Here is a 12,125-nt window from a genome sequence, read left to right as displayed (position 1 = left end):
ACGTGTCATCATCGTCAGAGCCTCCGAATGATTTCTCATGAATAACACGACGAGGAACTTTCAATTTCGCCAACAATCACCGAGACGATAAATATCTTTATTCCAACCAAGAAGAAAACGTCGTTTTATCTCTCCTGTGATTAATCGTTTCGACAATTATTACACTTTTAGTTTTCTTAAAAAAGAGAGAGAGAGAGCCGTCAGGATTATAATTTTACATTCACCGAGGAAATAAAAGTGTTCTTGTAGAAGGTAAAATTACGACGCAGAATGTGCTAATATTTCTGTATTCCTTTAGAGAAATTTTCTACAGGAAGCGAAAGATGAAGCGTTGTAAGTGCTCTTATGCCGAATGCAACAAAACGTATCAATGTCTGTTTCGAAGCGGTTTTCGCAGCTTCTCGAACTACTTAGATTCGATTGCTTTCAAACTATATGCGCACTTTAAGATGAAACTTTTCTATGTGATACGCGTGATCACGAACTGGAGGAAGAATCGTCAGCCAACTTGCACATCGACGCCAACTTTCGGGAACTTTCGAACACGCAGAATCTTGGATAAACTAGTTCGGCGTGAAATTTTTTTCTTTATCCACTCGAGCCATTTACACATTTGAAGGATTATCAAATTTCTTATTGTAACTTCTGACCGAACGCGCGGATTTATCCATTGTGAAATTTACTGTGCACTTTATATATTGGTAGAAAACTTGATGACTTTTTCTTAAAAGGTATGTAAATAAATTATTGTTGAGATTTCATTTGATTAATTTGCAGTTTAGAAAAATTTCTTAAATATTTAAGATATTTGTGTATAGGCGAATGATAAAGGTCTGTATTAAAATTTCATTGCATGCTAAATAGTATCTTGAATGATTACGACGATAGCTTGCACATTTATATTGTTCATTATTATTTGTTACGTTTACGGAAAATTGTTGGTACACATTCTTAGATATCGCAGAACAGAGAAAAAAAAATAATTATTTAAAAATTATTTAAATCTCCTCTGAAAGATGATTTTTCTTTAAAAATCATGAGCAAATGCATCATATATCATTTATAATATTGAATATAATGGATAGAAATGACATTTATGTGTAGGTAATATGAATTCCGTTATCTAACGTCCGCTAGATATTTCTTTATTACTTCACGTAAATTTCCGGTAAAAGTGCTGATTAAATTGGCTCGTTGGCTATCGAAAGAGCTATAAAGATAAAGACGAACGTCTGGTAAGTAGTGCTCTTACAAAAGTTGGAAACCAGTGAAAACGGAAAAAACGTGGAACCGTTTATCTCCACTGGTGGGAAGGGATAGGACACGATGCAAGAAGATTGGACATCTCGGTAGAGTTAGAGGTATAATAATTTGTTGGAGTACCCCACGCGGGAGTCCTGCGGAGCTCGAGAAAGTTTCAAGAATCATAAAAGAAAAACTCGTGAAGAATGTTTGCCAGAAGATATAATTGGTTTGTGTCGAATCCCATGGAGGATTAATTTTCGATGTCATTTATTAATATAAGTGAAAGTAGCGTAAATACGTTTGTATTATTTTCCGATTTCAGTGTCACCTTTCTTGAAGGCGAAACTTCATTATTTAATTAATTTTTTTTCTTTTTTTATTAAAGACCCTTCTTTTCTATTATATCATTAAATTAGAGATGATATATACGTTATATATTCGCAGATTTTTCTTATCTTGCCTACTTGCGATCTTATGACTTTTTTTAAAGCAGATATTCGATTACTCCAATGACAGTATTTTTTAAATCGAAATAGCGAGCCTTGCCTTTCTATCAAATAGCAAATTTTATTTATTTCAAATACTAGTCTTACTTTTCGCCTTTCCATTATACTTTCAATCCTGATTTAAAAGCTACATCACTCCTTTATATGCGTGTATACCGTTACGTGAATCTAATCGTTAAAAGGTTTCCACGGAAACGCATTTCAATCGAATGTTGACGATATGCCTGCGGCAATTTAAATCTCGAGCGTATCGAGATTCGGTCGAGCGGACACGTATATCTCGTAATTTCGCTTCTAGTGGCGCTTTTATCCACTGGCGATTTACGGTTTGTATTTTTTCTCGACATTCGTCAAAAGTGCGAGACTCCTGCGCGTACAGTAATATCATATGCGAAATAACAGAACGCAAAAATTTTTTGCGCACATTACTTAAAGCGTAAAAATTTGTTATACGAATTTCGTTCATCGACTAAAATTACGATTGTAATAGTAAGGAAAATGTAATTATCTCTTTCATTTCATGAATTTCCTGTATTAATCCTGACTCCGTTTAGATTCTACGAAACTTGGTCGCGTTTAATTCCCTCGGATTACAATTTAATCAGCGTGAGTACCACGAAGGTAATACGATATAAACTTTAAACGCACGTAACAATATTTTAATGTGTTTACAAACGAATCGACGTGTTATTTACATCTTAATCCGTCAACAATATGTACTTTGTATCTTTTGCAACAATCTGGATCTATGAACTTTAACTTTAACTTTTTACACGGAGAGAATTTTCTTTCCAAATTTATCCTGAAAACATGGTAATTGTGGTACAATACAATATTTTTATCATTGCACTTCAGTAAAATTAATAAAATTTATTTTATACTTTATCGCAGTTTTATTAATGAATGAGAGAGATTTACATTAAAATTCTTCAAAATACAATGTTATCCCACGGCTGTCATATTTTCAAGATAGAATCTAAGAAAAAATTCTCTCGTGTAGCGATCGTGAAACTTTTTCTCTAAAGCTATAATCTGAAAAATGAAAATTCTTTGCATTACTTTCAATAATAAAAATTTGTACTTTTCAAGTTTCCGCCTTAGGGAAAAATTTTTATATTATTCCGAACTGTATCAAAATATGAAAAAAATTCTTGCATATTTGTGAAAGCTTTAATAAGTTTTTATCCTAAAAGTCAAGTTTTATTTGAGAGACTTACTTTTTTATAGATTTACATTTTTTCTGCCAAAATTTACAATAAAAAAATTAACTGTCCCTCAAAATCCCACGTTGCCGTCGGAGATTGAATTTTAACTTTATCATCCATTTGTAATCCTTCATATATGTATATTTTTCTAAACAAAATAATATATTTCGATGAGCATTAAATAAATGATTGAGACATTTATGATGACTCGTAGCATTATTTCTAGCATCACAGTAACGAGATAACAAATAAAGCCCAATTTAGTATAATCTATTCTCGCTGCAGCATTTCTCGCTACAAGCGTTCATTAATCCCTGATATTCCATCGAGAATATCAATCACCTCTCAACAATCATCGTCCGAGAGAACGATAGTCCTTGTTAACGCTTCGTGAACGTTTATAGGGCATACTGCCAACAAGATAATACTGCCAAGAGTGTCAATGAGGAATCCGGGTTAACGATCAGACGAACACACACAAAGTTGCGTCAAGATCTCGAGAAATTTCTCAGGGAAGATGAGAGTGGCGAAAGAGAACAGACAGGACACCGGATGAAAGAGCGGAAGGAAGGCAGTACCCCGGGCCAAAAATTAAACGACCAAGAGTTCGATTACAGCTACACGTTCTCTGCTCGGAAAGCTATCAGCCGTATCCTCCTCGCGCTTCCGCCGAACGGCTCCGTCGTTACTCGAACAAAAGAGTCACGCCAAAAACGAATTCTATAGTTCGCTCGACGAGACGATCTTTACCGGTCTCAAGCGGCGAATGGCATCCAGCTCTTACGGGAAAGTAAAGTCGCGAGGAAAAATTGCCAAACAGCTGTCTCGATTGTGTACTGTCCGGTTATTTTTCCTCTTTGGCACAATATATATATTTGGAAATACAAGTTGACAATTTTCTTCTCTTTGTTTATTTATCGTTCTTTATTTTTCTGAGTATACATATATATATATACTATAAATATTAAAAGAGAAAATTTAAACCAATTCTTGGAGTTAAATAACATTTTGTTGTTTTGAACTTTTATGCTGTGTGAAAACATTTTATTTTAATACAAAATGTGTGGTTCACAAAAACAGTCACAGTTAATTCATTTCTGTAGCCGAGTTGCTTAGTTTCAAAATAAACAACGTCCACGTTAATGCGTATTACTCTCTAAAACTTTTAGAGTGTATCTCACTCTGAAGAGTGAAGTCTCATTCCTAATATCTCGAGGCGCCATATTAATTGCATGACATCAGATTATTTGTATAAATATATAGCAATTAATCTGTTATACAAGAAAAATAGCGCCTGAAGATAGTCGAGCCTCAAAGATTCTTTTTTAAAGCTCAATTTTCACTTCTCAGAATGAGATTCCACTTTGAAGAATGTACTCAGTAAATAATAATTTACTTTTGAGTAAAATTTAATATGTTTCTTGAGTTAAATTATGTATAAGGGTGTTTCAGCTGTACAATAATTAACTAAAAGTTAATGAAGATTTAAAAATATATTTTCTTGTTTTCAAAGACAAGAAATTTTGATCGTAAAATCAACTGCAAATAAACAACGAACAATTTGCTTATAATAATTTATACAGCACAATGATTATATTTTGCTGCAGTTTTAAGTAAGTAACTTTTAAATGTGTAAGTGGATCCAAATAAACTTGTGCAAAAATATTTATTGGAATTTTATTACTATATGTAAAGAAATTGATTTAATTTGTATACTATATTTGCTACATTTTCGTATCAAATTTGCAAATAAATACCACAAAACGCCATTTTATATAAGAATGAATGTAAGTAAAAAATTAAATAACATTGAAATGAATAAAAAATTGTGTTTACACAGATGTTCAGACGTAATCATTGAATAATTTATTTTTTATAACGTTTTGAGATGTGATATGTACATCTTTCATTGGTTTAATTAAAACGATATATTAAGTAGGAGCAATTAGCGATATAGAAATTATTAAAAATAACTCAAATTAGCTATGATTTGACATAATGAATTTAATAGTGTACATAGAAATTGTACGATTTGTCGTCACGTTTTACCGATAGAATCGCGAAGCAGCACGAATCCGAATGAACGAGAGCTCTTCAACATTTCGTTACGTTGCATAACGTACGTATCTACTTCGTTGCTATATATCGCTCATGCGCATCTCGGGAGTTGCAATCAGCGCGCAGGCACACATTAAATACGATCTCTGGCGCTATTAAATGCTGCACGCGCCTTCATCAGCTGTCTGAACGAATAGATGAACACGAAGGAGCCCGAGAGATTTGCCGAAGCACCTCCACGTGCATCTCCGTGATGAAATCCGATAGAAATACAACGTTCAACGGTTCACGTTGCGAATGATGTAAAGACGTGCATCATATATTTCGCGAAGAATAATTTTCCTTTGCCTTTCCTCCTTTCCTCTTTTTCATAAAGTCACTCGATATGAGCGATACGAATTTACGTCTTTCTGAAACGATATTAATACATTTTGCTGCAAGTGTCGAATCTCCGTAATTTCCAATGATACGTGATAAGGGATGTTCTATCAGCTGAAGTTTTATATATGCGGATTGCAATTTTATTCTTATCAATTTGTAATATCCACAGATTTCTAGAAATATCCATATATATCGCTGTACCTTCGTAAAATGAACGTGAAGTCAATTTCAGCTAATTTGATAAGAAAAGAGATGACGGTCATCTTTATTCATGACTGAACTATTATAGCACACCTAAATAAACGTGTAATTATTCGTTATAGATTTTATTTCTGCATTTGCAATGAATAACTGCACATATTGCAAATATTTAGTTCTTACTTACAATCATGAAAGATACACAATTATATCCGGGTGATCTTCACAGATTAACACCGACACTTACAAAGCTTCACAAAATATTGTACTATTAAATTCATGATGTCGAATCATATTCGAGTTATTTTTAATGAATTTTATAGGTCGCCTGTTTTATTCAATATCGTCGTTAATCTAACTACCACAATGCAGCGGGACAGTTTCTCAAGAAAATATTATATTTGATTCAAATTTAATTTATTATTTATTAAATGCACGTCATAATATGAAGACGTTATTTACTTAACTTTATAATTACATTTAAATTGTGTTACATTTAAATGTTAATTACATTTGGTACATAACGATAAAGATACAATAAAGATAAATATTTTAGCACGCATGAAAGTTAAAAATAACAAAATGTTATTTTCATACAAGGGATTTGCCATTAATTACTCTTTTGATATCTAACAGTGTGAAACTCTCCGCACAAAATATCTGTACAGTAAACTTGTTATGTTAATGCACAAAGAAACTCATGAAGTAATGTTTAATTTAATGAGTTTTAATTTACAATCAGTACTTAATACTCGTATAACGTAACGTAACACAACGTATTACAGATATTCTTGTACGCAGAACTTAACATGGTTCTCCTTGGCTTCAACTTGATCCATAATAAACTATAACTTGTTAGCGATATAGATATTTTTATAGAAATTTGTGGTAACATTTGTGTTATTCACAAGAGGCTAAACATTTGATGAATATTTACTCGCACGGATCTTACCGAGACAAGCTGTCGCGGAAAAATCTACATTTCATATCGTTGCGGATTATTCCTTGGAAGGCCTGATCAGCCGGATCAGCCGGATGTACCTTATTTTGTAAGAATTATAGTATCGAAGTTTATTAAGAATCACGGTATATTACTGTACGAGAGAATTCATTTTTTTAGTCGCACAGCCGTAAGCGAGTGCAGCTGGTTTTCCTATTAAATTCTCGCGTTATACGTGGATACTGTATAAATCGCGTTTACGGTACTAAATTTAATGCATTTACCGACTCGCTTGCTATTAAGCACCGCACGTGTCTTCATCCGCTTCTTCCACAGTCAAATGAATAGGAGAGGCACGTATATAATGCCGAAATAACGACGTCGTAGGAGAGCAATGAAGCATAGCAGGATGGCGCTATTATATAGCAACGTTCGTTTGCGGTTAATTAAGATTTAACAATTCCCACGGTGAATTCAGGCTACTCGAAACGCCCGTTTCGCTGCTCGTGCTATTCTTTTCCGGCGATGTTAATTACACTAACTCGCGCGGCGATATGTGTTTCTTTTTTCACTCACGTAGTAAGGCTTCTCGTTGAACATTCGTACAAACGGCCGCGTATGCGTTCGAGTGTGTGTGATTTACAACGTAAAGGAGAAACTATAAAAAAATATATTTCCCTCTTTTCCGTGTCATGTGTGCTAACTGCAAGCGTACCGCAAGCAGAGCCTGGCAACGAGAAAAATGTGGCTGTGATTCGAGCACGCACGCGACGCTGCACGGAAGCTGCGGGGAAAAAAACGCGGCAACAAAACCACGCGCTTAACGCGAGGCTTGGCGCTACGTGTATCTTTTGAAAAAAAAAATAAAACGGAAAAGTTCTCTGGTCTTTGCGCAACCATGGGATGCAAGGGTGTGGAGTCGCACTCGGAGCGAAACGAGCGGGTGAAGCAGTGAAGTTCCACGCCGGCTCGACCGGGACGCGGGAATATTTATGACTCGCGGCGGCGATCCGCGCGAATCCGCCGATTTCTAATTAACACTCGTTACATGCCCCGGTAGGCTCGAAGATCGGGTCCGTTATCCCGGTTGGCGATCGCGACGTTGAAACGTTGAAATGGTGGGTTCGATGTCTCGCTAATTGCACGGCGACCGAAACCGCGAAGGCTCCGGGCTCGACTTTTGCGACCGACGCAAGGAAGACGCTGATTATCAGCGTTACAAATCGCAAGTTGCAGTCTTCGTGGTTTCTTCTTGGTTCTGTCGCCACGGGAACGGGCACGGGAGCGCGACGGGAGCTAAAGCTAATCGAGCGAATCACACATCGCGAACGGCGCTGCTTAATCGCTATTAATTCCACGCGTTAATCCGGGGTGATGGTTAAACAAAACCGCGAGGAGCGCGCAGAACGCGTAATATCGGGTCCATGTGCAAGAAGAAACTACCGGTGCATCCGGCGAAATCCCGGGCAAAAAGCCGAGTCGCGGAACGGGCGGCACCGTGCCGCCGTGTACTCCGCTGATGTGTTAACGGTAGGAATGCGGTTGGATTTTTGCTGTTCGCTGCTCGCTCGGTTGGTGACTCGCCAACCGAGTGCACGCATACGATGACGTGCCCGCCGGTCGGCTCTCTTGTTGCCGACCACCTCGCACACAAGATAGAAATACCGCGCCGCCTCCTTTTTTTTTTTTTCTCGGCGAACCGGCCGCCTTCCGTTCATTTCGAGTCCCGAGTACGGAGAGGAAATAACGAACGCCAGAGTGCAAAGGTCTCGCAATACGGCGATTATTTTACGTTCTTATTGATTCCATTTCGAGAAAGCCGCCCGACGGGCTCGCACCTGCCATATATTTCATTACGCACCGACGGAATCGATCGAAATAAAGTGAATTATTTTGAAATATTAAAAGATAGATGATCGAGATATTATCGTCGGAACGGCTTACGTTCGTTTGCCACGTTCATTCTGGTTCCCGAGTTAATTGCGCGGTTCTCTTGCTTGTTGCAGGAAACATCAGGACCAAGGCGGTGCTCGACGTCGAGACGAAGAGGGGATACTGGTTAACCGTTTACGCCCAGGATCACGGAGTGGTTCCGTTGAGTTCGAGTCTGCAAGTAAGTTTCAGCAATTGGATCGTAAATTATAGAGATTGCCGAAAAAAAGGAGCGTTAGGAAAAAACCTTAGATATATACTAAATAGGAACTAACATCGTTCTCGGTTAACGAGCTATTTAATCAAATGGTTATTGCTGTTTCCACTTTGCCTTTCTCTTATTTTTGACACAACTTAAAAAATTAATTTTATTTATTGCAGTTCAACAATAGTTTCACCGTTCGTGCAATAGCACGAAGCAAATTTATAATTATTAAAGCTGTAAGAGAAAAAAGTTTTCAACAAAAGTTTCATGGTTTCAAAAATACTTTATAATAATGATAAACAATAATTTTGTTTAATAAATAATTTTTATTTAAAAAATAAAAAATTAAAACTATTTTTTATCATTATATTTATAAAGTATTCTTAAAATTATTTATCTACTGAAAACATTTTAATCCATTTTTTTTTAGTTTCGATGATATTCGCTCCAAAAGAAACTCATTTTAAAAACTCAAGAGATGAAAGACTCCTTTGTATCAAAGAAGTGTTTCATCTCCTAAAAGTGCGTACGAGCATGTATAAAAAAATGTGTCCCCCGACTGATTCTAATCGAATTAATGTGTCGCTCACAATGATTGTAAAGCCAAATGACATAAATTAGAATAACGAGCAAAAAACCACAAAGAAAGATTGAAATAAGGGCGCTTTCCAATTGCTTAACACATCTTGATTCAAACGTAACAAATTAATTCACTTATTTTCAGTATTAATAAATAATTCAAAACCCTTTTAATTACATATTCTTTGTTGTCACAATAATCTCATAACCTTGAAAGAATTAAATTATTTATTAGCACTGAAAATGTGAAAACCGATTTGCACTCAATTACACTAATTGCCGTAATCGTCGACACAACGGTATACATCCGACTACCCTCGAGCTGAGTACGGATGTATACCGTTGTGTCCGATATTATGGCAATTAGTGCAATTGAGTGCAAATCGATTTATTCATATTTTCAATGTTACTAAATAATTTAATTCTTTCAAGGTTATGAGGATATTGTGATCAAAATCATTCGATAAATATCGATACATTTATGAAATAATCTAACCAATTGACTAATATGTTGATGCAACGCGGTACACTGTTGCAATTGTCCACTGACAATCACAGCGAAAATTTTGTATCTCTAAAGACTTTTCATTTATTGTTATTTTTTAGCACTGCAATTAACTGGTGTCGAATTAAATGTGTGAAACTGATATTATACATTCCGTAATGAAAAGTTGGACATATCAGATAATAATCTGACAACGGTTATAATAGCGAGTTAGCCGTTACCAAATCCTGCAGAAAAGCCCTCGCGGCTCTCCCCCGTTCTACCAAATGATTCAGACACAGGTCCGGTAACTGTAGTGTGGAATCATGGAGCACTCGGCACTAAAAATTGTACTCAGTATGGAAATCTATCCGAAAGGAATCCAAGAATGGATTAAAAATAAACTGTGAACTTTCTAAAATATTGTGCTCGGATACCGATCGATATTTGGAATGGCAGTACAACTGCCCGCAAAACAGAGATTCAACTTTCAGGAATCATTTACACTGATCGTAAGAGGCTGCGCAAAATAGCAGGAATACAGATTTTTGAAAGGTTAAAATCGTTATTCTTTATTCCTGTGCCGTATGCCGTTGTCTATACTGATCACAGTCGAGCAGTACTGCCTTACAATTGAATGAGAAGGAAATATTCGAATGTGAATGATCAATTATTACAAATTACGGCCAGCATAAATAATACCTCACGGACTGTCAGACAAAACGCAAAAAAGGAGCACAAAATAAATAAAAAATAAGAACAAGATCGTTATTTTTAACTCCCCCTTTTTGTCAGTCAAATATTCCACAACCACGGGCAAGTTCAGTTGTCGATTCTATTCAGACATGAGACAAAGATGAGTAATCGAATATCTTTGTATAACTTATCTAATAGCATAGAAAAGAATTACAAAATTGTGTGCAAACTGTAAAATTTTTTTTGGTTTGGTAAAATCCAAATTGCGATCACAACATGGACGGCCATCGGCCACTCTTCAGGGTTCAATGTATCCACTGTTCACCCGCTGGAAACTCTCAATTGGTCTGTTCGACTTTTTTTTATTCTTTTTACACTTAAAATAAGATAGACATATATTTGACGCTGAAAAGAAAGAAAGTGAAAATGCCGAGTGTAGAAAGTGTAAGCAAGTCGAATAGACGTAGTGTTTTTGATGTTTTATTATCGCAATATATATATATATAAAGACGCTCCAATCATATCGAATCATACAGTAGCTGAGTTGAGCAGAGCACAACAATTTTATGATTAAAACTATAAGGAAACGGCTCAAATGATTAAAATTCAACACATATAAGAGAAGAACTAATGTAATATATAACTAAGAGCTAATGTAATATATTTGTTATAATATTCAACATAAAAATTATAAACAAAAGTAGAAAAATCGCTGACAAAACTTAATAGCAAAATATAACAAGGACATTGTCTTGAATATTGTAACAGATATATTATATTGGCTCTCAGCTTCTTTCCTATGTGTATTGAGTTTGATGATTGTTTGCTGAAATAAACCAACTAGCCTGCTCGCCGAGCAAATGAATATAATTGGTTGTTACTTATAGATTCAATCAATGATATACAATCGCTCGATAAGCATGCCTAGTTACTTTGCCGTCTTGAACCAATGTCCAATGTCTTTATTTTCATTTGCTCTTATTTTTCGGCGAACATTCACTGTTGCACATAGGCGATTCTCTACCAAAGAAATCTCGGTTTACCGCTTGGCCCTGATTTTCATATCCCCTCTCACCTCTCACGCGTGTAACAGAAATATTCGCACAACGCGGAGCTCGACGCTCCACGTCCCTCATCCCGCGACGATTCCATATAATCCGAGATGTGACAAAAACAATGCAGCACTGATGAGAAATATTCAAACTATACATCAATATTTATATTCCGTCAAATAATGATACCTCTGTTTTTGACCTTCTGTAAGCAGTTTCTGCTTCTTGTTCTCACATCGTTTCTATATCTTCAGTGATTAAGTCCGATTAAACGCTTTAATTCTGTAATACGAAACGTGCGATTATAATGGCGGACCAGCAATTAGAAGACAACAAGCTCCCAGTTCGTAAATGGCTGCGTGGACATTACATGCAAATAATATATAACGGAATGACGTATGGATGTGTCGCAATTTGCAGACATTGTTCGCGAAAAATATCTGTATATAAAACCACCCTTCCAATGTTACATTTACATTTGATGGAGGAACATTTAGAAGTATTAACAGAAGAACAGAAGAAAGATAAAAACGTTTATTGGGCATGGGATTATTTTACTCCAAAACCACATAAAGAAATAGAGTGTCATATATGTAGTTCAATATTAATTTTTAAAAATGTCACTACTTTAACACGACACCTTG

The sequence above is a fragment of the Trachymyrmex septentrionalis genome, unplaced genomic scaffold, assembly GCF_001594115.1.
Source record: "Trachymyrmex septentrionalis isolate Tsep2-gDNA-1 unplaced genomic scaffold, Tsep1.0 scaffold35, whole genome shotgun sequence".
NCBI lineage: Eukaryota > Metazoa > Arthropoda > Insecta > Hymenoptera > Formicidae > Trachymyrmex > Trachymyrmex septentrionalis.
Note: the sequence above shows the minus strand (reverse complement) of the source record.